The following is a 27,357-nucleotide window of genomic DNA, read 5'->3' on the forward strand; positions in this document are numbered from 1 at the left end:
ACGGATTTTTCAGCGAAGCAAGGTTCCATATTCAGGACGCTTCTGTGCCTAAAACTCGCATTTCCTCCCCTCAACAAGCCACCTGACATAAAATAAAATCTGCCATCAAGTGAATGATCGTCATCAGTGCACTGAGTTTGTGCCAATCCCATCCTGTGTTACCGTCCTGATGTTTTACGTACGGCGTCGGTTGCAATATTCTTCACTAACATATCAAAACATTTTGCTTTCTAATTTCCTAGGTCAGGCACTTAGTCATTGAGAATTTGAAACCCCACTCCCCTCCACCCCAAAACTCTTTTAAGCCCGTCCTCCTTTCACACCTTGGTGCTTACTTTGACAGCTCCAGACTTTAATGCGGCATGACAGGTCCTACGGTTCTTTTCAGCACGGCCCCCCATCCCTGCCTTCACCCCCTTTTCTCTCTACCCCACTCTGTCCTCTTTCCTCCACCCCCAGTAAAGAAAACCCAGCAATTATTGACATGTGGGGGAAGCCGAGCCAAAGTCTTTCTGATACAAAAAATTCCGACGTTGTGGTGTCGTACCTATAATCGTCAGTGAATTATATATATAATCATATTGCATATTGTAGCTCGCGACACACCAGATATTTGGAGGGGGAACTGGAGACATGAAGTGTTTGAGACAAAATATTCTCCATTGTGTGAAGAAATAGAAACGAAGTAGGACCATGAGCGGATAAAAACAACATGAAACAGAAGAATAAATCATTGCTTTGTCTCTGAACAACAAGAAAAGCAAATAGATGTAAATAAAAGTTTCAAAACAAACAAAACAGCCAAGTCTTACACAGAAACCTGTGATTTTCCTTACAGCGCACAATCCAACTGCCTCTTTCGAAACGCGTGTGTGCTCGCAAGAATGAATGCCATACCCCCCCCCCTCCCCCTTCCACCCTACCAACCCCCAACCTCTTATTCATCCTCTCCTCCCCTCCCTTCCCTTCCTCAGTCTGCCTCACCCTCCACCACCCCTTTCCCCAATGCCTTCCTACCTTTCTTCCTCCTCCCCCCCGTTCTCAGACCCACTGTGATCGCACGAAATGCACCTCACCGACTCTGTGTGTTAAAATTTCATTTCGCCTTTCAGTTTTGAGCCTGCCGCCGGCGCGGACAAAAGAGCCTTGGCGGCCAGAGAATTGGCAAGTGATCGGGAAGGCACAAAAGAAAAAAAAAGCCAGGAGAAGGAGGGGTGGGTAGATGGGGAAGACGAGTAAAAAGTATGGAAGTGGAGGTGGAGAGAGAGGGGTGTGTGTTGAGGGTTGGTGACCAAAGACGTGTATGATATCGGAGGAAAAAAAAAAAAGACAGAAAACGGGAGTTGAAGGGTGGGGGTGGTGGGGGGTTTGGCGCAAGCAAGCGTTAAGGCAAGGGATACGGAAGGATATTGGACTGGGAGGGGAGGGGAGGGGAGGGGAGGGGTGTGCTGAGGGTTGGATCTGAGAAGTTTGACAAGGCACAAGGGGCAGTCATGGTCGTCCCTCAAAAGACTGATTTTTTTACAACCGACTCACGTCAGTGGAGACCCGTGAGCCCTCCACACAGAATTCACCTCTGCGTACTCCGACACCAGAGGCAAGGCACGGCACAGCACAGGAAGAAAAGAGAAAAGAAAAAGGGCGAATCTAAGACCCACGATACTTTATGCCGACGACGATGTTAGTATGTCTTCTTCTGCCTGGCTGGGAAACAATCCTTTTTTCATCGTCCTAACCCACCCCTTCCCCTTCTTGTCTTTAAAACTATTTCTATTTTTCATGAAAGGGGTTAATGACTCAAAGAAACGCTAAGACATACAAAGCCGCCGCGCTTCAGAGTCTTTCATGTGCGATTAGGCTCTGTGTGTGTGTCGGAGAGAGAGAGAGAGAGGTGTCGAGAGAGACAGAGAGGTGTGTGTGTCGAGAGAGAGAGAGAGAGAGAGCAAGAGCGTTCAAGCGCTTATACGTATAACTTTTTCTTTCAAACCAATGTCTGCCATGTTGTGAATATTCACCATATGTTCATTCCCCTGTGCACACAACGATCTGCTTGTTCGATCTGCTTCCACTGCAAGGTCTGAAGGCGAAGGGATATTAACAAAAACAAGTATCATTATGTTCGCTCCTCCAATGTGAATTATCAATTAACTTGTTTGCTCACATCATCACCCTAACAAAGTCTTTTCCTCTGCTGGTACGATCATGTATGTGTGTATGTTGTTGTTTTTACTTACTTTATTTTATCTTATTTCATTTTTGACTCACTTGTGTAAACAAAGTGAGTATGTTTTAACCCGGTGTTCGGTTGTGTGTGTGTGTGTGTGTGTGTGTGTGTGTGTGTCCGTGTGTCTGTGGTAAACTTTAACATTGACATTTTCTCTGCAAATACTTTGTCAGTTGACACCAAATTTGGCATAAAAATAGGAACAATTCAGTTCTTTCCAGTCATCTTGTTTAAAACAATATTGCACCTCTGGGATGGGCACAAAAAAAGAAGAAAAAAAAGAAGCCTAATTATATGCAAACTGCATTTACTGTTATATATATATTTTTTGTATTCTCTAAACTTGGCACTTTGATCTGATATTCTGACCCAACAACAAGAGCAGTCATTATTATCATTTTTTTGTTCAAACAGGAACTTCTTTTGCTAAGCATGGAATTTTTATTTATTTTGCAAACGTTTTGGTGCAGATATTAAAAAAGGGAAATTACTCTGTAATTAATGCTAGGGGGCTTAATTCGCTTTAAACTGATCTTTCTCATCTTAAACATTACATTTTGAAATTGTACTCAATACATAAAAAGCTTGTTTTTTTTTAAGTGTATCAAGTGAGTCTTGAAGGCCTTGCCTCTCTTGTATTTATTTATTTGATCTTACAGTATTATGAAGAAACATCATTAAAAACAAACCGGGAAAAACGTTTCTCATGAGCTTAACCCTCCCAACGGACTGTTGAATGTTTCTGGGTTCGGAACCTATCAGACGCCGATGTGTCAGTGAGGGAAACCATGGACTTCTTCTTCTTCTGCGTTCGTGGGCTGCAACTCCCACGTTCACTCGTATATACACGAGTGGGCTTTTACGTGTATGATCGTTTTTACCCCGCCATGTAGGCAGCCATACTCCGCTTTCGGGGGTGTGCATGCTGGGTATGTACTTGTTTCCATAACCCACCGAACGCTGACATGGATTACAGGATCTTTAACGTGCGTATTTGCTCTTTTGCTTGCGTGTACACACGAAGGTGGTTCAGGCACCAGCCAGTCTGCACACATGTTGACCTGGGAGATCGGAAAAATCTCCACCCTTTACCCACCAGGCGCCGTCACCGAGATTCGAACCCGGGCCCCTCAGATTGAAAGTCCAACGCTTTAACCATTCGGCTATTGCGCCCGTCAAACCATGGACACTACTGTGGGATTGTTCACCCTGTGTGCTACCGCAAAGAGTTGTACAAACGCCGTGCTCAACTAGAACGATTAGGACCACAGTCCAGTGGCATGACATTCACGGATGCGTCTTTCATGTGGCAAAAATCCCCTCACACGCATACCCACGAGTTTGAAAGAGCAATTAACCCTCTAGCATTCGCATATTTTATAGAGAAAGACTTCCTTGTGTTCGGCAGTGACCCGAGTTAATACGAGAGGGTTATACAACAATTGTTCATGTACTATAAACACTTACTGCTACTTAACATCTATGGCGGATCTCTTCTGGCCGGTGATCACGTGTGCAATCAGACATCGATATCTCACAAGTGAAATCACGGGATGTGGCAAAGCAAATACGTAAAAGGATCCATGCAAATATTTTGCCTGCAGGTCACTTCGTAAGAGTAGTGTGCAACATGAAGGAATGCAGAGAGAACGGTGGAATGTGGGAAATGCAGATTTCTGCCCCATACCATGGAGGCACACGACCAGGAGCAGTTAAACGCAAAAAATTCAGGTCACCCTCCCCACCTCCCCCTCCCCCAACGAATCTTTTATAATGATAATAATAAAAAATTTAAAAAAACTTTAAAAAACCCGCTTCAAGTCAAGACCAATGCAGAGACCAGAACAAGTCAGACAGATGATATGCAGACAACTGAGAGGTTTCCCTTCACCCTCCCACACCCTTACTACTTCTAATCCGGGTATGAAAGTCAAGGAGCTCCCCCCCCCCCTCCCCTCCCTTCTCTTCATATAGTCTGTTCACAGTCGTCGATTCAACAAGTCTTTAAAACTGAATGCTGCTGGACGCAGCATACTGAATGGTCCCTCGGGTTCTCTAACATTACTTGTTAATAGTATCTTGCGTGTTAATTCAATTGTTTTCAATATGCACGAATTTCCATAGACTTAGATCTTACCACCCCCACTCTAACACCCCCACCCCCCCACCCCCTTCCCTCTCTCTCTCCAGTTTAGTTTAACCCCGTCGACATCAAAGGCCTCAGATCAGGGACAAGGTCTCAGCACTAAAAAGACCCAGACCCTGCTATTATGCTGACAGCGACAGACTGGCACCTCGTGCCCACCGTTCCCCTCTCCCCCACCCCTCTCCCCGCTCCCCTTGCTGTTCGGGTGGAAGGTCCCCTGTCTTCGGACTGAGGGACCATTGTCGTGCCGGCCTTCAAAGGATGCTCTCTCGTTCCATGAGAAAGACCTTACCTCCGAAAGCGAAGGGAATGTCGGGCGAACTGGCAGTCAATTTGAAAGAATGAGAACGAATTAAAAAGAAACTATTAAATACAACAGGGTAAACAATGTTTAAAATATGACTTGGCAGACGAAATGAAAGAGACTTGCAGCGATTTTTTTTTAAACAAGCACAAGCAGAAGCTAAGGCCGCACACGAATATTCACGACTAACACATTCGATTGCATGCACGCAAGCAGACACAACGTACACATTCATAGCCATATACCTACCTACCTACCCACACGCACGCACAGTTGTCAAAGACCCCAACAGGCTGTCTCGGACGTTAACCATCATCCATGCACGCAAACAAACAGCACCGAGCGTGGGGACACACACACACACACAACTCACACAAACGCGCGCGCGCCAGACAGGACACAACGTGCATGCGTATGCACACGCACGACGGCAAGCCGGAAAGACCGAGACAGCGAGCTTGCACACACAAACCAGTGACTTGAGTGGGAGTGAGTTTTTCCTCTCAGGATCAAAGACAACACCACATCTAAAAGGAAAAGATTGGTCACATCTTCCGCGAGTGGCGAGGTATTTGGAAAGAAAAGAAACAAACGCCCTCTTGAAGTGAGCACCACCAGATAACAGCATGGAAAGACACAAGTGGTGCTCAGGACTTTAACACTTGGGGGCCTCCAGCCATTCCGCGCGAACTAAGGGAGACAACAATGTAACACCACACCGACACCGACACACATGCGGCCTCCCTCTCCATTCACCCCCCCACCCACACATCTTTGAATCTACAGCTCCACAGTCCCGTACGTAACCATACCATACGTACCTTTTCCTGCAATTGTTCTTATATACCTCGCTACTTACTGCACAACTCGTGCTCTGTTACAGATCTTACCATTACCACAACCGTATTTCACACCTTCGTTATTTCTCATTTCCATGCCTTTCGGGTCCAACCTCTTCGCTTTATCTCACAACTGTTTTCCTGTGTGTGTGTGTGTGTGTGTGTGGTGGAGGGGGGGGGGGGGTGGGGGGGGGGGGTCTGGGGGGGGGGTCTGGGTGTGTGTGTGTGAAGTGATCATGCCTATATATAAAACAGATTGAAAGATGCCATAGTCGTCATCAAAGCGAATCTGGTGTCCGCATCATTCCAATGCTTGAACAGGAAACGAGATGACTTAAGTGCAGTGAAGTAAACAACACCATCATAAAGAAATGGATGATAAAATAAAAACTATCATTAAATAACCCAAAAGGCTTGACTTCCTACATCAGCAAACGTCGTAAGGAGCACACAACAGAGACCTTAAAACAAAGTACAACCGGTCAATTGCAAAGTAATTAGAGACTGTTGTTAACTTTCCACTCAACAGAGTACGGTGATCTGTCGAAAGATCAAGGGAAGCTCGGGCAGCCTTTCACGGACCACAACTACTGTTTGAAAGCAAACAGGTTAAACTTCACCCTTCCAAGGATCAGTCGATCAATCAAAATACTTACTAATAAAGGCTTATCAATCGATCTACCGCTGCAAATCAGCAAAATATAGGGATACACAACACACAACATACAGCCGGGCATCGTGTGAATGTACGTACGTGCGTGAGAGAGAGAGAGAGAGTGTGTGTGTGTGTGTGCATGCGTACGTACATGCGCGTGTATATGTCTGTGATACCCAGACAACGTAAGGTCGGAAGCATGCGCGTTTCTCTCTCCATCACCCCCCTCCCCCCCCCGACCCCCCCCCCCCCCCACCACCACCGCTCTGTATGTTTCAGAGTGTTTCTGTGTGCGTGTAATATGGGCTTCCGTGTTTTCCTTTGTCCCCTTTGTTTCCTGATCCCCTTGGGCCCCATTCAGCTCCAAAACAATGACGTGCGTGTTAGAGGCACGTACTGACTTGGCATGACTTTCGCCCAGCCGACCACAGATCGAAGAAACAGCCGTCAGCAACTTCTGTCTGATCCCTTTACCATGTGAAATCAACCTTTAGTATTCCTTTTTGTTTGTTTTCAAACGCGCGCGCGCACGAGTGAACCTGTATCCTCCCCTCTCTCTCTCTCTCTCCCACACACATACACAAACACACACCTATCAATATAATGTATGTATGTATCTTTGTATGTATGTATATAATCATATCATAATCCTCATACACACATATATATATATCTATATAGTCATGTGTGAATATATATATATAGATAGATAGATAGATAGATAGATATATAACATGTATATATATTCCTCATGCACTTCACTTCACTCTCTCTCTCTCTCTCTCTTTTTCTCCTTTGCTAACCCTCACTTCGCCCACCCACACCTCTCGCCCTCCCCCACCACCACACCACACCCCAATCCCCACACACATACATACATAATATTATAAATTGGCGGGCCTCCCACCCTCACACCGCTGGGCGAGCCTAACTCGCGGGGCGGCGCGTTTGAAACACTTTATTAAGACGCCTGACTATTGTGCTGAAGGCTCCGAGGGGAAGAATGAAGCCCTTTGGGGGAAGGACCAGGACTCCCCGCCTGAGCGCCTCGAGCCGCCGGCACTTTCCCTTTCCTTTTCTTTTCTTTCCTTTCTTTCTTCTTCTTCTTTTTTTTTTTTTTTTAAACTCCCTTTCACGCCGCCCTTCAATGGTCGGAGAATTAGCACCAGCAATTATTAATCGTCAGCAGGCCTCAAGCCTGGGAACTCTTGTCACAAGTCAGCTGTGCTGCCAAGCCACCCTGAAGGGGGAGAGACTTCAGGGCTCCACGCCACGCCTCCCCCCCACCTTTTTTTTTAGGGGGGGTGGGGCTGTGGGTAGGGGAGAGTAGGGGGGGGGGTGTTGTCCTGAGTTGCGGTTTTGGCAGTGAAACGTGGTCTTAAATCGGGAGTTCCCTTGTAGTAGTAGTAGCAGCAGCAGTAGTAGCAGTAGTAGCAGCAGTAGTAGCAGCAGCACGCCTCGTGTTGGAAGGAAAGGGGGTTTGTCTCGTGCTCTTGGAAGAGGACGTCTACAGTGTGAGACACATAGTCCTGACTCACACAATCGACCGCTCCTCTTACAGATCGGAAAATCACCCGCTTCGACGCATCGGCTGTGCACGACGGCCCAAACTGGCTGGTTAGCCGACATGAAACGAAAGGCCCCCGGGGAAAAGATCAAAAGTAGAAGTCAAAAAACCTGAGCATTGTGTTGAGTCACTTTCGCGTGGCAATGGCTTTCGTCGTGTGATGATCAGGCCGCTCCCTCCCCGAGTGCAATGCTGTTATCTTTGTGTTGTGGTGCGTGCGTTTGTCCAGTGCAGCACAGGTCATCTACCCGCCCTCTCTCCCGACACTCACTCACGCTTTTTCATGAATAAAATATTCCTTTAATGCTACACGTTCGTTTTATTTTCTCTGTGCAGCGAGCATGCAGCACGCGGGTTCCAGGTTCAAAACTTGCCCTGAGAAAAAAGAAAACGCCGCACAGATCACTTCACAACAGTAAAGCAGATCAGGGACAAAGTACCCTGTCTACGTGATAAAAGGGAAAATCGATTCCCAAACCATCTGACACACCAGTCGCTTGTTTCAACATCTCAAGCGCGTGTTTTATCATTCGACAAACTTTGCCCGGTGATGTACGAAACAGTTTTGTTTTCTTCTTTATCGAAACCATTCTGTATCTGCCTCACTGCAGATGGCAGACAGGTAACTTGAATCCATGGAATCCGGCATCACAAGAATCAAACAATAGGATGGACAACGACCAGGGCAATGTAACGTCTGGCAGCGAACAGAGGTGATGAACAGGGATCATGATAATAGTTCACATGCACCATAATAAAAGCTACCCCACACCAACCTGACACCACCAAACTGACTGAAATAATCACATGGGTCCTGTTGCTGTTACCAGACCGACAGGTGCCTGACAACTGCCAGTAATTTGAGATTCTAGCCTCAACGCTGGCATCACCAGAACGACCGGTAACTTGAATATTGGAAGCAGGGGTGTTGCTGTTCAGTGCTTACACTGATGGTCCCGGATTAACAGTTTGTGACTGGACAAAGTAAACCCGACTGATCATAACGTGGATATACTCTTAAACTGCAAAACTATGGTTGATAGTTATATTCCCTCGTTCGTTACCTTATTCAAGTTCAGAGATTATTGTGCCCTAACTTGGACCACTGTGAAATATCGAGGTCTTCAGTCAGCGGGTTTTGATTTGGGTCTTGGTGATGTGAATGGGCCATGGTGATTTGTTTTCAGGTCAAATATTAGGGCTACCCGAGTTGACGGTGCTGTATCACACTGGCCAAGGTGGTCCTAAATCCGAAAAAGAAGAAATGACTGGAAAAGCATTCCTTGCTAATTCTATCTATGGTATATGAAGACAATGCATAAAGTTGAGGACTGATCCTTCGCTCCCTGTCAATAGTGGTACACTGCAGATGAGCGCATCTTAAGTCGCGGTGCACAGAATCGAAAACGAAAATAAAACCTGCCTGCATTACTGCAGTAACTACATGTATTATTTATAACAAGTGCAAAACTTATCACACCTTGTCGACAGTTTTCGGAAAGCCGAAAGTGTTCCGACAATGCACTATCACTTATTCTTATTTCACAGACTTCCTGTAAATGGGATAGAGAGAATGGACAACCTACTGCCCCAACCCCCTCCAAAAAAAATGAACTTAAATATAAATAAGGGGGAGGGTTGGGGGAGGAAAGAAAATGGGGTGTTTAGGAGAGGGGGGGGGGATCTTCTATACTTTGTGAACGATGACGGATGAGGGAGTGGTGGTGGTGGTGGTGGTGAAGGATGAACGTGGGAGAGGTGTGGGGAAGGGGGTGAGGGGGTGGGAGGTAAGCTGCGGTGTCTAGTCTTTGGCGTCAGCGCCAGTCTATCAACTATGGTTACAATCACCACAATCACTTCGCCTGTCGCCCGCCACACACCGCTTTACAAAGAGCCACCCCTCCTTCCCTGACGATCTGGGGTCCCTTTATTGTCAATTGTCAGAACGAATAATGTATATGTATGCTTTTCCTTTTTCTTCTGTTTTTTTTTTTTTCAACACACGAGGAACGGGTAGCTATTTTCATTTCTCCTTCTGATGGCCTTTACAGTTTGACACATGTAGACTTTCGGTGGATGTTGTGTAGCCTATTCCAATGGACTTGTATACATTGAATCACTGACATTTTAGAAAATCAAGTTTTCGTACCATAATTATCCATTGGTTGATTCAAATTCTAAGTGGATATTTGCAGGTTATTTCATATTACTTTTATCAATAAAGCAATGTCTAGTAAATCAAAACAAAATCTTCCAATCACTTTAAGGAACTTGTCTTCATAAGCAATGTCTAGTAAATCAAAACAAAATCTTCCAATCACTTTAAGGAACTTGTCTTCATAAGATTTTGTGAACGTATTATAGATTTTTCACTGGACCTGTGCGTACCCCATTCAAATACAAGGAAGTGAATACACACCTACTTTTAAAAAGGGCATCCACAGAACTGTCAAAATAAAGAAGAAAGAGATGTCCAAAAAAATAGGGCACTGATACATGTGTGGTATAAATGTAACGTCTACGGAGCTCAACGCCAATAACAAAAACGGAACTGACAGAAGAAAGGTTACTTTAAATCCAAACAGCCAAGAACAATAACCCCCTCACACCCCTCACTTTTTTCCTTCCTTTTTTTTCCCCCAACAAGCTCAGAAAAGACTTCTTCGAGCGTAAAGGGCATTTCTAACGTTAGGTAAACACCTCGACACGAAAAAAAACCACCGACTTCATTTATTGTGTACCCCCCGGTCCACACGCTTGCGGCTCGGAGTCCAACTGTTTGCAAAGAAAGGCCCACGGGAATCAACAGGGACCCTCCAGCCGTCAGCACAACACCACCGACCGCCTGACTGCAATGCGAAACTAATTTCAATGGCCTGCACTCGGGGACCGGAAGACTTGACACAGGCCAAGGGAGGGGGAGACAAAAAAACAAGACACGTATCAATGTCGGCTTTGCTTAATTGACACCCAGTGAAAATCGTTCTCCCTCCTCCCACCTACCTTCCCCACGCCCCCCCCCTCACCCTCCACCCTCACCCAACCTTCTCCCCAACCCCTCCCCCTCCCCCCAACCCTACCCCCACACAGGCGCCCCCATCCTCCCCCGCCCCTGTGTGAAAAGATCCGAGTCCCGAGTATAGAATGTTAGACCCCTATCAGGTCAGATGCTGTTTTTATGATTTCTAATGTCGGGTCTGTGGAGCGGTACGCGCCTGGCTCTTTGAAGTACACCACGAACTGGTGTTATTCCCATTTGGGGCACAGACGCGAAACTTAAACTGTTGGTGGTTGGGGGTCCTCAAGAATGAGAAATCCCGATCGGCTGAGGGGTTCTAATCCCCACTTGCAGTTTAATGGCTGCGTTGCGTGGTCCTCAAGGAACCGTCCGCACAATGGTGAACACCAAGGAATGGCGTATTAGTTTGTTCACACACAGAGTTCGCGAGCCTCATGATCAGTGAACGAGGGTGGGCTTAGTGGAGCGTCCTAATGGGGAAGGGCTGTAATGAAAAGTCTTGAGTCGCCGGGAAGAATGCATCCTGCTCCAAGTCTCCCCGTCTGTTTACCAACGATGTACTGGTCCCAGTAATTATTCAATCGTATCAAACCATCCATGTATTGGCAGGCAACACACACACACACACACACACACACACACACACACACACACACACACACACACACCTTAAATGAGTACTGCGGAAATCTACATTAAATTCAAGAGACTTATCAGGCAAAATTCGATTCGGTGTTGCCTGCACATATAATAATAATATACCTGACGGTATGACGCACATTCTCGCCCTCTACTCTCCCTATATAGCCAATTCAGTGCACACAAGAGAGAGATACTAGTACCACAAATGACAGACCTGGAGGAATCTGGTGAACAGTTTTTCCGTGCGAAACCTCACAGAGTTAAGAAAGAAGAAGAAGAAAGAAAGAGAGAGAGAGGGAGAGAGACAGCATGCATGTGGACGGGGGAGGGGGTTAAACATAAAACAACGAATGAGTAAAGCAACTGTTATGTGCTCTTTGAGCCACAATGAAGGCTTTTCCTTGAGCATTATAACGTTGTCTACACGACACACGTGTCCTTAACCTGGAGTGAAGCTTTCGCGCCACCACGCCCTCCGAGCAAATGTGCACACACACACACACACACACACACACACACACACACCTCACCACCACTACCACCACGTGTATCTGTCTATCCATGTACACATACCGCACGCACGCGCACCCTCACCCCTAGCCAACTGAAATACCAGGTTCGTGGCCAAACACGATGACATGATTAGCGAAAGGTCAAATCCCGTCTGTCAGAGGACCACTCCTTCCAAGGTATTAGCACTGGGCATCCCCCGGTTCCTTCTGTAAACAGTGTGTCAGTGCAGCCCTGTCCTCTGACACGTGGTCGTCAACAGGCCAGAAAAGCTCAACGTGAATCACGCCAAACTGACTTTTTACTTCCCACCGTAGTAAGTCAGTCAGTTACATACATACATATGGGAGTAGGTTCAGTTTTTGTGTCGGAAGAACTACATCTGCGCTGGTTGTTCAGAATGCATTATGTGGCTTGAGCCTCCCTCCCCCCCAAAAACCCCCGACCTTTTCTGTGTGTGATAACATTTTCACTATTCAGCTTTCTGAGCATCTTTGTAGTGTCTTTGTTTTTCAAACAGGAGGAATTGTTAACCTTCATTCGTTTTCCGGCTCCACTGCCACATTGCTGTATTTGTCATAACATTTTTTTTTCCAAGGTGGGATAGGGTGTGGTTTTCCGTAGCGGGTGGGAGGGAGTTGGATCTTCATACGCACATATGTATACGCACGCACTCACGACCCTCGGAAGATCTGTTTAAGTGTGCCAGACAGATCTAACCCACACTGACCACACACACACACACACACACACACACACACACACACACACACACACACCAAACATCTATCCAAAAACCATTAGGACTAAACCCAGACACACTTCAGCAACCCAACCCACCAATCCACTCCTTCCACTTTCTGGTGGCACGAGAGACATGAGAGAAAAGAAGAAACTCGAGTCCCCCGAAAACGAATGCCTTGTGCCATGTTCAAAGCCGCGGAGCAGCCAATAACGTCCCATAAACGCCAAGGCCCGAGCAAGGGTCCGTCAGTCAAGACACATGACATGGCACACCTCCGCTCTCAAAGAGTCCACAGTGCCGTTTGTCAAGAGCACATCTGAGACCAGCGACAATGACAAACTTTCCACGGACCTGAAAGTGGAGAGAGAGGGAGGCGGGGGGGCAGGGAAAAAAGTTAATTTCACCGAGCTCGTAAATTCTCCTTCTGTCCGCCAAAACGCTTTCGTCGCTCTGGGAACTCCAACGATGTGTTTGATCGCCGGGGCTTTGATGAAATGTACGACCTGCAAGTCGTACACGTGGGGGGAAAAAGGTATATGAAAAAAGAAGCAAGATCCGACTATTAGAAAGGATTATGAACATTCCTATGGGTGGAAATACTACTACCACCCAAGTTGATTTGTCCGAACAATGAAATTTAGAACATAATCCACTCCTTCATGATATATACTGACAAATGACAGTCGGACAAAGCAGTATAACAAGACTTTAAAAATTAGATAGATAGATAGATAGATAGATAGATATTATGTTCTCGTCGAAAGGCACTGACACTAAAAAGACTTCAAATTAAAGAATAAACCGGTCTATCCTTCAGTTTTATTTTCCTTGTTAGTAATTTTCCCATGACCCCATCCTCTCCCCTCCCCCTCATTTTTTTGTTAAAATTTCATTTCTTTCTTTCTTTTTATTTCTTTCTCCAAAGACGGGTCTAACATGGTCGGCACGATTGACAGGCGAAGTGTAGCAGATGGGGGAAGAGGTTTATGGGCATACCCGGGAGTATAACACTCCGTCACCTTCATTCGTATTCATCAGGGTGGAGGCACGTTTCCTTGGGGATCAAAGGCCCGGCAGAGATCAAAGGGTCAGACTGCGCGGCTCCTCCAGGCTGCACGTTCAGTGACAGGGAGGGGGAGGAGGGGGGGGGGGGACAACCACTATGGTTGTTCAAAGCCGTGACCTCCACGACTCAGTCCGTCGATACCAACACCGAACTTACCTGATGACTCGGGTGTTGTAGTATAGGAGCTTTGAAATATATCTCCAGAAAATGTCTCAATCTCTCTCTTGTCGTAGACACTAATAACAAGGTATTAGTGTCTATGCTCTCGTGAACATGGTTCAAACATTGTTATTCTAATTAGCTGCTTTGGGAAATTTCAGGGGGGAAAAAAGGGCTCTCAAAACATAAAATCGAACATAAAGCGTTGCATTTCGCTTCACCCCTTTCATCTATCGCAACCGTCCCCGCTGCCATTAAACCGAAAGCACTCTGGACAGTTCCTTTCCATTTCTCCCAGACTAAAGGACAGTCACAAAAACTGATGTTTTCTTCTCTCTCTTTTTTTTCCCCTCTCCGGGTCAAGTGCATATTTTAAGACTCCGGATTCAATCTCGACTCGTGGGACACACCACTGGCTGTCACAAGAGCAAATAAAGAAGTTAAAAAAAAATGTACACGTAAGCTGTGATAAGGATGATGGCGATCGAAGGTCTACATTACTGTTTGTTTCAACTTTAGTCGGCTTTAAAGGAAACGGTTTCTTTTCAACTATGTATGCCTTACTCAAAAGACAAGAAATGATATGCTGCCATGTAAATAATTCCATGAGTATATGTTTGGAAGAGGGTAGGCTTACAGGAAACCAGAACCTGTTGGACAAAATGTCAAGTCAAACAAAGCTGGTCGGGCAATGAAAAGAAAATGGCGAAAGAGGCAGATGAACGTTTTCAGACAAATCTACACTGTCAGGAATCAAGACGCATTGCTGACTCCTTCAACAACCTCACATATCCACTCCTTCCAGTTGTCGGAAGATGCAGGAAACTCCTATCCGCCAAATTCCTGATGGTTTCTGTCATCTTGAAAGAAGCCAGCCAGGCACTCATGTCCCATAAATGTCATGGAGTGTTCACGGCTTTGACAGTACTCACAGCATACCTCAGTACTCTGAAGAAGCTAGACTTCCATTTGTCAAGAACGCATCAGAGAGAGAGAGAGAGAGAGAGAGAGAGAGAGAGAGAGAGAGAGAGAGAGAGAGAGAGAGAGAGAGAGAGAAGGATGAACAGTGACAAAGCCCGGTAAGGTACTGCTCAGTGGCCAGATATAAATTAAAAACAGTAATTCCACCTGGTCTGAAAAATGCTTTCCTACGTCCAGAATCCAGAACTACGTGTTTGCCGGACCTTGAAGACTGGTATACTTCAACTTGCAGGCCGCATGGCTCCTCTGTCGGACATGTCTGTCAAACTCGAAAGGAGAAAGAAAAATTGCATGTCGTCAGTTCTCTCTCTCACACACACACACACACACACACACACACACACACACACACACACAAACCAAGCACAAGTCCTGAACAACTTGACATTCTACCCACTGTTTCTCTCCAGGACCTCCTCCTCCCCCATTGAACCACCAGATGAAAGCCCAGAGCCTCACCCCTCTTCAGACAGCCAAACAGACTCCTCCTCAGAACGCCAAGATGGACCCCACACCCGGACACACATCCAGGAATCCACCCCCTCGAACAAAGAAATTTTCACAATACTGACATTCCAGTATTGAACACCTTCATCTGAAAAGGCGCAAAGGAATAGGACGTTGAACTCAACTACACCCCCATGATTTCGCCACTAACCAATATTTCAACACCAGAATTACGTGCCAGCTATCAAACGAATAAGAATGAAGGTGAACTAGTTTTGCACTTTGCATTATAATCATGTACTCTTATGATTTCCTAACCGGAAATCTATTTTGTGACTACTGTGAGAAAGTTGTTCTCTGCAATACAATTTCAAGGAAAAGGGAACTGCAAAATGGATTCAAGTGTGTGTGTGTGTGTGTGTGTGTGTGTGTGTGTGTGTGTGTGTGTAAACGAGAGAGAGAGGGAGGAGGGGGAAGACAGAGAGACAGAGACAGAGACAAAGAAAGCAACGTAAAACAAGACCAAATCTTGATCAACGATAATCAAACACAAGCATGAACGACCTTCTACATGTTGCTCTCGTCTACGAATAGAAAAAAAAGAAAAGAAAAAGAAAATGAAAAAAAAAAAGGTGAATGGAGATTAGATAGTGTACAGTGGACAGTAGGAAAACAGTGACAACTTCCAAATCATGCCTTTTACTGGGGTCTTCAGCACCCAAACCCTTCAGGTTCAGCTGGTTCATTATCCGAGTTCTGAGTTACTGCGTCCACAGAGAGAGAGAGAGAGAGAGAGAGAGAGAGAGAGAGAGAAGAGAGGGGGTGGGGGAGACTTCATTAGTCTAACTTCATGGTCTTCAGAGTTTATGTACTTTGCAGGTTCAGGTTGGTTCACTGCTGTTGATTTAATGATTTTCAAAATTCCCTGTCGTGCACTTTGTTACGCTTTACACAGGCCCTGATTGCAGTTGGCTGAAAAATAACTGTCCAAACTCCTCCTCCTCCTTCTTCCTCTCTTCCTCCTCCATCTTCTTCTTTATTCGCGGTCTGGAACTCTTTCGTTCACTCGTATGTACGAGCGAGTCTTAACGTGTTCGGCTGTTTTCACCCAGCCATGTAGGTAGCCATACTCCGTTTTCTAGGTCGTGCATGCTGAGTATTATGTTCTTGTTTCCACAACCCATCGAACGCCGACATGGATTACAGGATCTTTAACGTGCGTATTTAATCTTCTGCTGTGCGTGTACACTCGGAGGATGTTAGGGCACTAGCAGGTCTGCACATAAATTGACCTTTTTTTTTTCTTTTTTTTTTTTTTTTGCTGCCCCATCATCTGCACCGTTTCAGTGACATTACTCCCACGCCGCTCATTTAGATTCCCCCACACACGGCCACACCCGGGTTCGTCCGTCACAGTTCCAGCGTCGTCAGTCCGCAGGGAACCATCGATGTTAGGTCGCCAGGAGGCCACACCAGAGGAGACCCTGCACTACTGCTGAGTCACTTCGGTGGTGTTCAGTGGTGCCTATTCTGATTTAACGCACTTAGGACACCACCTACTAAGCCCCCTGCTAACGACAATAATGGCTTAGTCGCGGAGCCAGACTGAGTGAGCGTCCCACCCGGAGTGGAGACCGCCACCACGTCCCTCAAACAACAGACCCCCCCCCCCCCCCATCCCCATCCCCATGAATCTGCTGACACTGAAGACATTGACAGGACTCACCCCAAGCACAGAAGTGGACGGGTATCGAAACTGAGGTCACCATGAGAGCAGGGCATGAAAGGCCACAGACTTTGAGACTGTTGAGACTGGAATCTGCACACAACAGGTGTGCCGGTTCCGAGGACCGAACTCGGGACGAGGGTCCAGCACTCTAACCACTCGACCACCGCTGCACTAATTCAAGCTGTCGGAATCGGTTAACCGTTTGACATAAAGACAGTGATTGTGACCTGTGCACATTTATTGGAACTTGGAAAAAACAACAACAAAATTTGGACTACTAAACAATAAACACTTGTTAATTGTCCCTCCTAAAACCCGTGACATCAAAGTAGCCTAAAAATGATTTTGTTTTCATTCATTCAAACGCCACATTAAAAAAATACATTAGAGGCTGAGAGAGAGAGAGAGAGAGAGACTCAAACTAGCGAAACATGTTTTGGTGTAAAACAATGTGGTCTTGAAATATTTGAATTATGCATAAACTGACATTTTGCTCTCTCATACATCTGGCACCCAGAGGGAGAGAGAAAGAGAGAGAGAGGGGGGTGGGGGGGGAGAAGGAGAGAGAAGAGAGACACAAAGAGAGGAAGGGGGGTTGTGAAGGATGGCGATAAAGAGACAGATACAGAGACACACACAGAGAATATGAATACAAGCAAAACTCTCCCCCCCCCCCCCCCACTCCTACCCCCATCCACAGCCGTATATTGGGAACAGGTGAGCGGAAAGAGACAAACATAAAACGTTGCATTTCGCTTTAATCCTTTCATCTCTCGCAACCGTCCCCCCCACTAAACCGCAGCCACTGGGAAACATTCCCTTTCCATTTCCGCCCAGACTGAAGGAGGAGAGTCACCTTTAAAAAAAAAAAAAAAAAAAAGACCCCCCCACCCCCCACCCCCACGCACCCTCACCAGGTCAAGTGCATATTTTTAAGACTCCAGATTCAATTCTCTCAACCCCCTGAAAGAAAAGCCACTGCGCGCGCTGTCTCCGGGGAGGGGAGGGGGTGGGGGGCGGGGCCGGGGGGGGGGGGGGGGGAGGGGGAGGAATGAAAGTCATAAAAAGTACACAAACGCAATGAAAACGATTACAACGGAAAGGCGACATTAAATCCGGCTCAAGCTTTTGTCGCTCCTCCCCCACCCAATCCCCCCTCCCTTCCCCCTGCGCGGAATCCTCTCTCCTCTCGCTGCGTGTGTGGTGATCTGAGACAGAGAGGGAGAGAGAGAGACAGGCAGACACACACACACACACACACACACACACACACACACAGAGCAAGGTCCAACGCATTAAGGCTTCATGCAGGTACAGCACTGAATAATTGGGGCCAAAAGAGAGAAAAAGATCAGGTCATAATATTTTCCGTGTCTTTTTGGAGAAAAAGAAAATACGAAGAGACAGCAGGGGGCGGTAGAGAAGGAAGGGGGGGGAGGTGTGTGTGTGGAGGGGGGGCGGGGGAGGGGGGGGAGGGGAGGGGACAGGACATAATAGGGCGGAGAGAAGAAACAGGTCTCAAATACTTTTTACACACACTGCTAACAAATTAGGAACTGCGGATTTACATATGATTTATCAAAAAGAAAGAATAATCTTTTAAAAAAAGAAAAAAAAAGAAAAAGAATAATAAAATAATATTTTAAAAATTATTTTTTTAAAAAAAACCCAAAAAAACCAAAAAACACTCGACACGTAACATTTCTTACAAAATGAAGCATCACAGCCTTTTTCGCAAGTAACATGTCACAGTCCAATGTCAATATTTATGATTATAATCACTGGGAGGGGGGAGGTGGAATCTTCCAGACGCACGCACACACATGCGCACGTGTACCCGTGGGAAAGGCCAGAGAAAGAGAAAGAGGAGAGAGAGAGGGGGGGGGGAGGAGCAGAGAGAGACAGAGAGACAGAGAGAGAGCGTATAAGATAAAAGTAGACTCCGTTCCTGATAGATGACAGTTCCCTCCCTGTGGCGTGCCAAACAACAACTGCCTTAAAGCATACACACACACATATATATATTACAAGCGGCACAAACGACTAGAGCAAACCCTATATCTCTGATAAGTCAAGCCTGACAATGGCCCATTCATTCCAAACATAACTGGGAGTGATCAAAAGCACCTCTGGGTTCAGCGCCAGTCTTTGAAGACCTTCACCCATGACGCACTTCGTCGTATTTGTCGTAACTACTGAATCACCTCCGCCACTCAGTCAACTCGTAATGGTTTAAGCTCCACACAACCCCCCCCCCCCACTCCACCCATCCATCCCCTCCTCTCTCCTTCCCTCCACTCATCCCTTGTTTCCTCTTCAACCCCTGCCAGCTTTAATGAGTCGTTCCCCTTTTCCAACTCAACGGTCTTCGCTAATTTGCACAACGTGGTTTTTGCTAGGATTTGGGGGGAGGGAGGGGGGGGGGGGGTGAGGGGGGGCGGGGGGGGGGGGGGAGTTAGAAGGGGATTTTGAAGAAAGAGGGATGGTGGAATTTCAGACCGCAAATTTCAGCCAGCTTACAGCCAATCAAGTTTGTTGGGTGGGAGGTTGGGGGTGGGGATGTCACTATTTGTGCTACCAACTTCCCATTCTTGTAAACAAAAAAAAATAAAAACAACAAAAAAAAAACTGGTTGTTCACCATTAACTTTGATGATTAAAACGGGTACTATTTCCAATGTTATTACTCAACTGGCCCGTTTCCAGCCAACCAAATCAATCTAATGACATAAATATTATCTGAAGACTTTTAAGACGGGTAAAGTCAATAAATATCATGGGATATAATTTCGAACACTCGAACACATTTGTGTGGAATATAACGTGTACACACAAACACACACACACTTGAATATTTTTTTTCTTCCAGAGAGAATGAGGTTAATTAGATAGAGACTGACAGACAGACAGAGATAGATGGATAGATAGATAGACGGGTAGATACATACATATATACGCACATACATATATTCTGACAGATGGCGTGACAGGATACACACACACACACGCACACACACACACACAGATACATACATACATCATATATATATATATATATATATATATATATATATATATGATATTCCCCTACAGCTCTCTGTACATGACAAACACTCACATGTTACTGACACACCCCCATTTTTTCTCCATACAGCCATGTGCTCCCAATGTCCCATGTCCCATGTTCTATGTCCCCCACAGTTCCACAAGGTTCTCACAGCTGTCCAATCAATACACTGCATTGAACAGTCAAACAGATTCCTTCACTGAAGAGAGGTGCCGTGGCATGAATCTGATCCAGTGAGAGACCCCCAGTGAGTTTTAGCAGTGTCCTTGGGAATAAAAATGCACTTTACTCCGATTTTCCTCCTTACTTCACCCACGGTGTCAATGGGTACTACCTGACTTCAGTTAGGCGGAAGGAGAGGACTGGGCCCCGCCTTCCTGTTCGCCGAGCCCTTGACACAGTGGATGTGTGAATCAAATGCCGCGATGGCCGTAAAAGGCCACTGGACCGTTAACATTGGAGGAGATTTTAATCTGGGTACACCCCGAGCTTTTACAACAACAAAAAAAGAAGAAAAAAAAAAAGAAAATCAACTGGGTGGGCTGGGGGAGTGGGAGGGGGGGGGGGGGGGGCGAGGGGGCAGGGACACGGAGATATCGAGATCTGACGGCAGTGTGCAAACATAGAACACAAGAGAACTGTCCGCAAATCCTCCAACCCACTCCCCCCTCCACCTCCCTTTCCTGTCCAGGACCACCGTCAACGATTTCCAAGATGGAGGAAAACGTCGCTCACCAAAACCCAACCCCAATTACCACCGAAATTATCTCCTTCAAAGCCCCGTATACCCCCACTGCAATAAACCCTGGCCCAGCCCTAACACCCCCCCCCCCCCCCGACCCCCCACCCCCCCCCCACCGCACTTTCCAAAAAAAGCAACCACCACAGCCCCCCCCCAAAAAGTACATATGAAGGTACCCCCCTCACCCCCCCCCCCCACACACACACACATCCCCGACCACCAGACCACTCACCTCGTCCCAGTTCAACACACACACACACACTACACTACACGCACTGCCTTCCAGACTTTTTCATCCTAGCCAGAGACTTTTACAGGTTTTCAATCTTCGATTGGCAAACCCACCGACCTTTCACCGAGAGAAGAGGGGTCTGGCCCTTTTATAATTTATTTTATTTTATTTTATCATTATATTGGCAAGCGTGGAAAGTGAATCGAACACCCCGAAATGCCCGCAATGACCCTGCCACAGCGGGACAGGGGGGAGAGGGAGGGGGTCGGCGAGGAGGGGGGGGGGGGGTTCGGCTGAGGGGGCCCACCCCATGTGACCCCTTGTTTTCACCCGCCCCCACCCCCCTACCCCCGCCCGAACCCCTCCCCAGGCGAGATTTGCTCGCTTGACTGGAGTCTTGACACTCGGCGATTCCCCCCAGGGTTCAATGGGAGGTGCCGCTCAGGGGCCCTATCTAACCCTCCCTTTACTTTCCCCATGTCTTAGCTAACGTGGGTTCAAGCCCCGTGTTGTGAGGAGGGGGATTTGGGTGGGGGGCGGGGGGGGGGGGGGGGGGGGGATTTGGGAAGCAGCGGTATTATTGGAATTGGAAGGAAGGGTAGGATTCCGAAAGACTGGCTGGGTGGGGGATGGGGGGTGCACGGGGTGGTGGTGGTGGAGGGGCCGTTGGATTTTGGTGAAGGTGGGAAGGGGGCGGGGGGAGGGGGTCAGGGGGGCGCGAGAGGGGTCCGAGGATTTTGTGTTTTGTTGCTGGGGTGTGTGTGTGTGTGTGTGTGTGTGTGTGTGTGTGTGTGTGTGTGTGTGTGTGTGTGAGGTATGATTCGAATAAACAAATGTGGACTTGATAAAAGACCGAGAGAAAGAGAGTGAGTGAGGGGGGGCGGGTGGGTGGGGGGGGGGGGGGTTAAGGAGGAGGAGGATTGGAGCAAGCGAGAAACGGAGAGGGAGAGAGAGTGAGAGAGTGTGTGTGTGTGAGAGAGAAAGTGTATCTCTGTGTGTGTGTGTGTGTGTGTGTGTGTGTGTGTGTGTGTGTTGTACGTGTGTGTGTGTAAAAGACAGAGAGAGAGAGAGACAGAGTGTGTGTGTGTATGTGTGTCTGTCTGTGTGTGGGCGGGGCGGGTGGTGTAGGCGGTGGGGGAAGGAGGGAGGGGGGTATTAGACCATTCCCAGGCTTCTTCCTTTCGCACCAAAAAAGGACCTCCAAAGTTGCTGATGATTTTGTCACGGCTCCAAAATGAAAATTGTTCACGCTCTCATAACCAACTGAGCTATGACTTCAACCGCAAAATCTTTTAACGTGCTAATGCGATCTTCCGCGATTACAAATGTTAACACACACACACACACACACACACACACACACACACACAAACGTTTCAGGCAACAGCATTTCTAAACGTCTGTTGACCTGCGAAACCTAGCTGTCAGACTGCCTTCTAACACACACACACACACACACACACACACACACACACACACACACAAAACGAATGTTCAGCACCCACTCCCGAAAGCAGAATGAGAAGATATATCGAAACACACCAGTAGAAGCAACAAACAACACGAGCAAACCAGTGTGAAATCTCAGCTTCTAAAGAATGCAACATCGAAAACAATGTTCGTTACCAACAGCAACGGAACGAAGTGGGAAAAACAAACAAACCAACCAACCTGCAGCAAGCAACAGAATCTTGGAAGGGGTTCATAGTCAGAGGAAGAAGAAAAAGTGGAAATATAGTCATGCTTCTGAAGAAGATGAAAAAAAGAAAAAAAGAAAAAAAAAGTGAAATGTGTCAGTGAAAAATAGAATATCTCTCTGCTGATCTCCAAAAGTAAAATGGAACGCGGCCAAACCGAAGACGAGTGTTGAGGATGATTGGTTTTAATGAGCTTTGCAGGCGCGTATGGAACGAACGATGGCGAAAAATGTCAAACAAACAAACAAAAAAGTTGATACATTCAGATCGACAAGCAGGGCACAGCTCAAGTGCACACAGACATACAGACAGAGAAAGAAAGAAAAAAAAGTGCAAAAAGGTGTTTCGATGCTAGTGTTCGGTATGTGTATGCGCGCGCGCGCATGTGTGTGTGTGTGTGTGTTCTCGCACCCATGTGTGTGTATGTGTATGTGTATGTGTATATGTTTGTGTGGGTTTGTGATCAAACAGTCCAAATAAACAGATGAAATAAAATAAATCATTCAAAATCGTATGACACGAACATGTAAAATATGCTGATGCAAAGAACAGATAAAATTTAATGGCGTATACTTACGTCAGACGCACATCTTCTCTCTTCAAACGACCCCCACCCCCCACCCCCGCACCCTCCGCGCTATGATTTTACCCTGGCTATTCTTGTGTGGCCTGATGAACCCTCTGAAAGTGAGTTATGTTTGCCTTTGGCGCATAAATATGCGGCGACAAGAAATGACCATATTATGTCTTTTTAATGGGCGTCAAAAATTGGCACTTTTTTTTCTTTTTTTTTTAAGAAGTGGGAGACGGAGAGGGAATGTGAGGACAGGGGAGGGGAGAGAGAGAGAGAGAGAGAGAGAGAGAGAGAGAGAGAGAGAGAGAGAGAGAGAGAGAGACAGACAGACAGACAGACAGACAGAGAGAGAGACAGAGAGAGAGAGTGAGAGACAGACAGACAGACAGAGGCAGAGTGAGGGAGAAATACTTGACTGAATCACGTGGGTGTCACGTGAAAGTGATACGCGCACACAACCCAGGCACAATCCTGAAACTGAGGCAAATTCAGTTAACCCTCTCCCCCCGCCCCCCACTCCCCCTCCCCCCCCCCCACACACACACATACACCATCACCCCTCACCCTTCCCTCCCCATTACTCAGCCTTCGGATCTCTCTGTCACCATCATCATGTCTCTGTAACCACAAGCGGAAAGACAGACAGTGAGATAGACAGACGCTGCGAACTGCCCAGCGAAGAGCCTCCACTTCCGCTTGAAACTTTTTTTTTTTTTTTTTTTTTTTTTTGCAAGGGTTGCTCTTTTCTTCCCCCCCCCCCCCCCCCTTATTGCAAGTGCTGCTCTTTTCTTTTCCTTTTATCTCTTTTTCTTCCTTATCTCCCAGACACGAAAGAACAGTCTGAGTTCGAACAGAACACACCACAACCACCACAACCACCACCACCACCACCTCACACGCCCAGCCTGCCCCTCTCTATCGCATCGTGTTCCAAAGCGTCCTCAGCACCGCAATCTGTTTTAACTACCACCCATGATCTGGACAGATTAGGTTCCCCTCCCCTCCACTTCCCACCCCACTGTCATCCCCCCACCCGCTCCCTCACCCTCTACACCATCTCCTTGAACTTTCTACGCCTCTCTTCATCACGTATGCACACACACACACACACACACACACACACACAACCAGACCGGCACATGGACGACCGACTTAATAAACCCGCGGGTCCGCCTTTCTTACGCAAAAGGAGTCTGCTACACAACACAAGAACAGTTCCTGTTCCTGCACTCATCACCAGCCTTCTCGGTTTTGTAGGCACCAGCTGGCACACACACAACTGTTGTATACGGTTTATACCGTATGTGTGCCCAAAACAAGCATAGTAATCGATGTATAATACACACGAACAACAACAACACACACACACACACACACACACACACACGCACACACACACACACAAGAGCTCTCCGTCACACGGGTACGTAACGAACACACGTAGACGCGTGGGCGCGTGAAGTCAGACCCCCACCACTTCCGCTGACAAGTCCTTTGAAGAGCTGCCCTGCTGTCGCCCCTGTTGGATAAGGAAGAAGTAAGGGAGAAGGGAGAAGAGAGGGAGAAGACCTCAGCAGAACACGCCGCTGGCTTCACATGCATGCATACGCTATCAGTATCGTGTCTTCTGAAGGGTTCTCACTATACTACTACAGCAATCTGTTTTGGGGGGAGCAGTTGTTTCTTCTCCCTAACCAACCCTTTTTTTTCTACCTGGCTTAGATTACGTATCCACATCTCTGGAGAAAAAAAAAATTAATTCATTATATAGCTTGTTTATCACGTGCGCAAGCTAATGTCACACAAGGTAGGCACAGACACGCAGACAGACATAACACACAGGGACACACACACACACACACAGACACAGACACACACACACACGCACGCACCCACACAAGCACAAACTGTCAAGTACACACACACACACACACACAGACGCGGTGAGAGAGACTGGGAGAGACAGACAGACAGAGAGAGAGAGAGAGAGAGAGAGAGAGAGAGAGAGAGACACACACAAAGACATACGGACAGTAGTACATCGGCGAACTGAGAATGGACGATTCAAGATCGCCAATTAATCAGGCAAAAACCGGCCAATCGGAATGGAGATGACACCCTTCTTCCCATCAGCAACTTGTCAATAGCGGCCCTTGCATTGCCTGTGGCCTTCCGGCAGCCCATCGTGTAAACTTTGTATCATCATCATCAGTCCTGTCTGCCGAGCCAAGGAATCCCTGCAGCCTGCCTCCTCACTGCCAATGCAACCGGTGCAGACACAACCACCACCACCCACCTCTGATTTTATCATTATTGCATCCGTTTTCTTCCCCCTCCCCCCCCCCCTCCCACGTATACAGACATGGGCGGCCAGGAACACCCAAAAATATCTTGGCGGGGAAAAATTTTTATATATATATATATATATATATATATATATTCCGAGACAAGGGCTAGACTAGCATACTTAACATTTCTAATTTCTAACGGGCTAATTGTATGTATAGACAGTTTTCATAAATTTCGTTCGGAAGAACGTGACGAGGGATGTCTGGGAATGGCTGACAATCCTCCCCCACCCACCCACAACCCTTCTCTCTTTTCAAGGTTAAATGGCACAAATATATATACAAATCGTGCATACAAATAATTACACACACACACACACACACACACACACATATATATATCGTTTTCATTTACAGTGTGAAGTAAAAAGAATGATGGGATGACAACTGATAAGCCTCTAACCCTTTCCCGATTCCTGCTTTTACGATACTCAGAAAAGATTTCGCGAAGTGGGGAAACAGGGGTGGGGCTGTGCAGTGGGGTAGGAGGGGGCGGGACCAGTTGAAGGTCACCCAAATACGATAAAAAGATCCAACAACAACAACGACAACAACGAACAGATCTGAAGGCGAAAAACAAGGTCGGCACATTTCCAAGAATGAGTATATTGAACTAAAACAGCTGAAAAAGAGCACCAAAGAAAGAGAGAGAGAGAGAGAGAGAGAGAGAGATGCAGTGGTAAAGAAAGAGAAAGCGAGCGGACAAGAGAGAAAGAGAGAGAGAGAGAGAGGGAGAGAGGCAGACAGACAGACAGACATTCCTAACATACCAAAGGAAAGAAGGAAAGACGGAGACAGAGAAAGAACTTAAGAGTTGAGAGAAAGGGAAGAAAAAAAAAAAAAAAAAAAAACGCAGGGGAAAAAAAGCTCAAAAGCTTTTATAACTTTACAGTACCTCACAGCCGCTACAGACCAAAAAAACATTCCACACACACACACACACACACACACACACACAATCCGCGCACGCGCGCGCGCCCCAGCCGTAAAAAATCACACTAAAACCTCAACCATCCTTTCTTCGTTTTTTGTATTTTCTTTTCGTGGTTTTCTTTCTTTCTCTCTTTCTTCCTCCTTGCCTCCTCTCTCTTTTCCTAAAGCCTCCGTGAGCTGGGTAAACGGTGTCATAAGTTTGCAATTTTGCGTGTAACTGCCTTGCATGCTTTGCTATTGAATTTGCAGAAGGAATGACAAACGCAGGTGTGTATCCAGAAGACGTTCTTCCGAAGATGAGGGGGGGAAAGTCATAGTCCTACCCCGCAAGTCACAACTTCTTTCTTTAATGCCCAAGTCGTGCATCGCTGAAAGTCTGTTCATAACTCAAATGGTGAAAAGTGTTGCTTGTCCGCAAAAGTCTCCTTTTTTATTTTTTTTTTTAACATAGCTGGTACGCATAGTATGGGTTACAAAACAGGATAATCAAGTGCATATGTTATGTCCACAAGCACATGTGCACAAATAAATACACACGCACGCATGCACGCACACACACATACACATATGAGCGCACGCGCGCGCCCGCACACGTGGTGAACAGGTAGTGTCTGGATTCTTCCATTTATTTATGTAGTTATTTGTATGCACTCGTTTAAAAAGTTTATTCCCGCCCCACTACTTACGTTTTTAATCGATTATTTATTTGGTTAGCTTTTCACATGCTTCGCC

General features: G+C 46.7%; 1 protein-coding gene across 2 annotated transcripts in view; it reads right to left on the reverse strand.

Moving 5' to 3' along the window:
• Positions 1-27,357, reverse strand: part of LOC143299717 (protein Wnt-5b-like) — a 176,700-nt gene that overhangs the window by 6,303 nt on the left and 143,040 nt on the right. The gene's annotated exons all lie outside the window — the stretch shown is intronic.

This window comes from Babylonia areolata, chromosome 25 (assembly GCF_041734735.1).
Source record: "Babylonia areolata isolate BAREFJ2019XMU chromosome 25, ASM4173473v1, whole genome shotgun sequence".
NCBI classification, from domain to species: domain Eukaryota; kingdom Metazoa; phylum Mollusca; class Gastropoda; order Neogastropoda; family Buccinidae; genus Babylonia; species Babylonia areolata.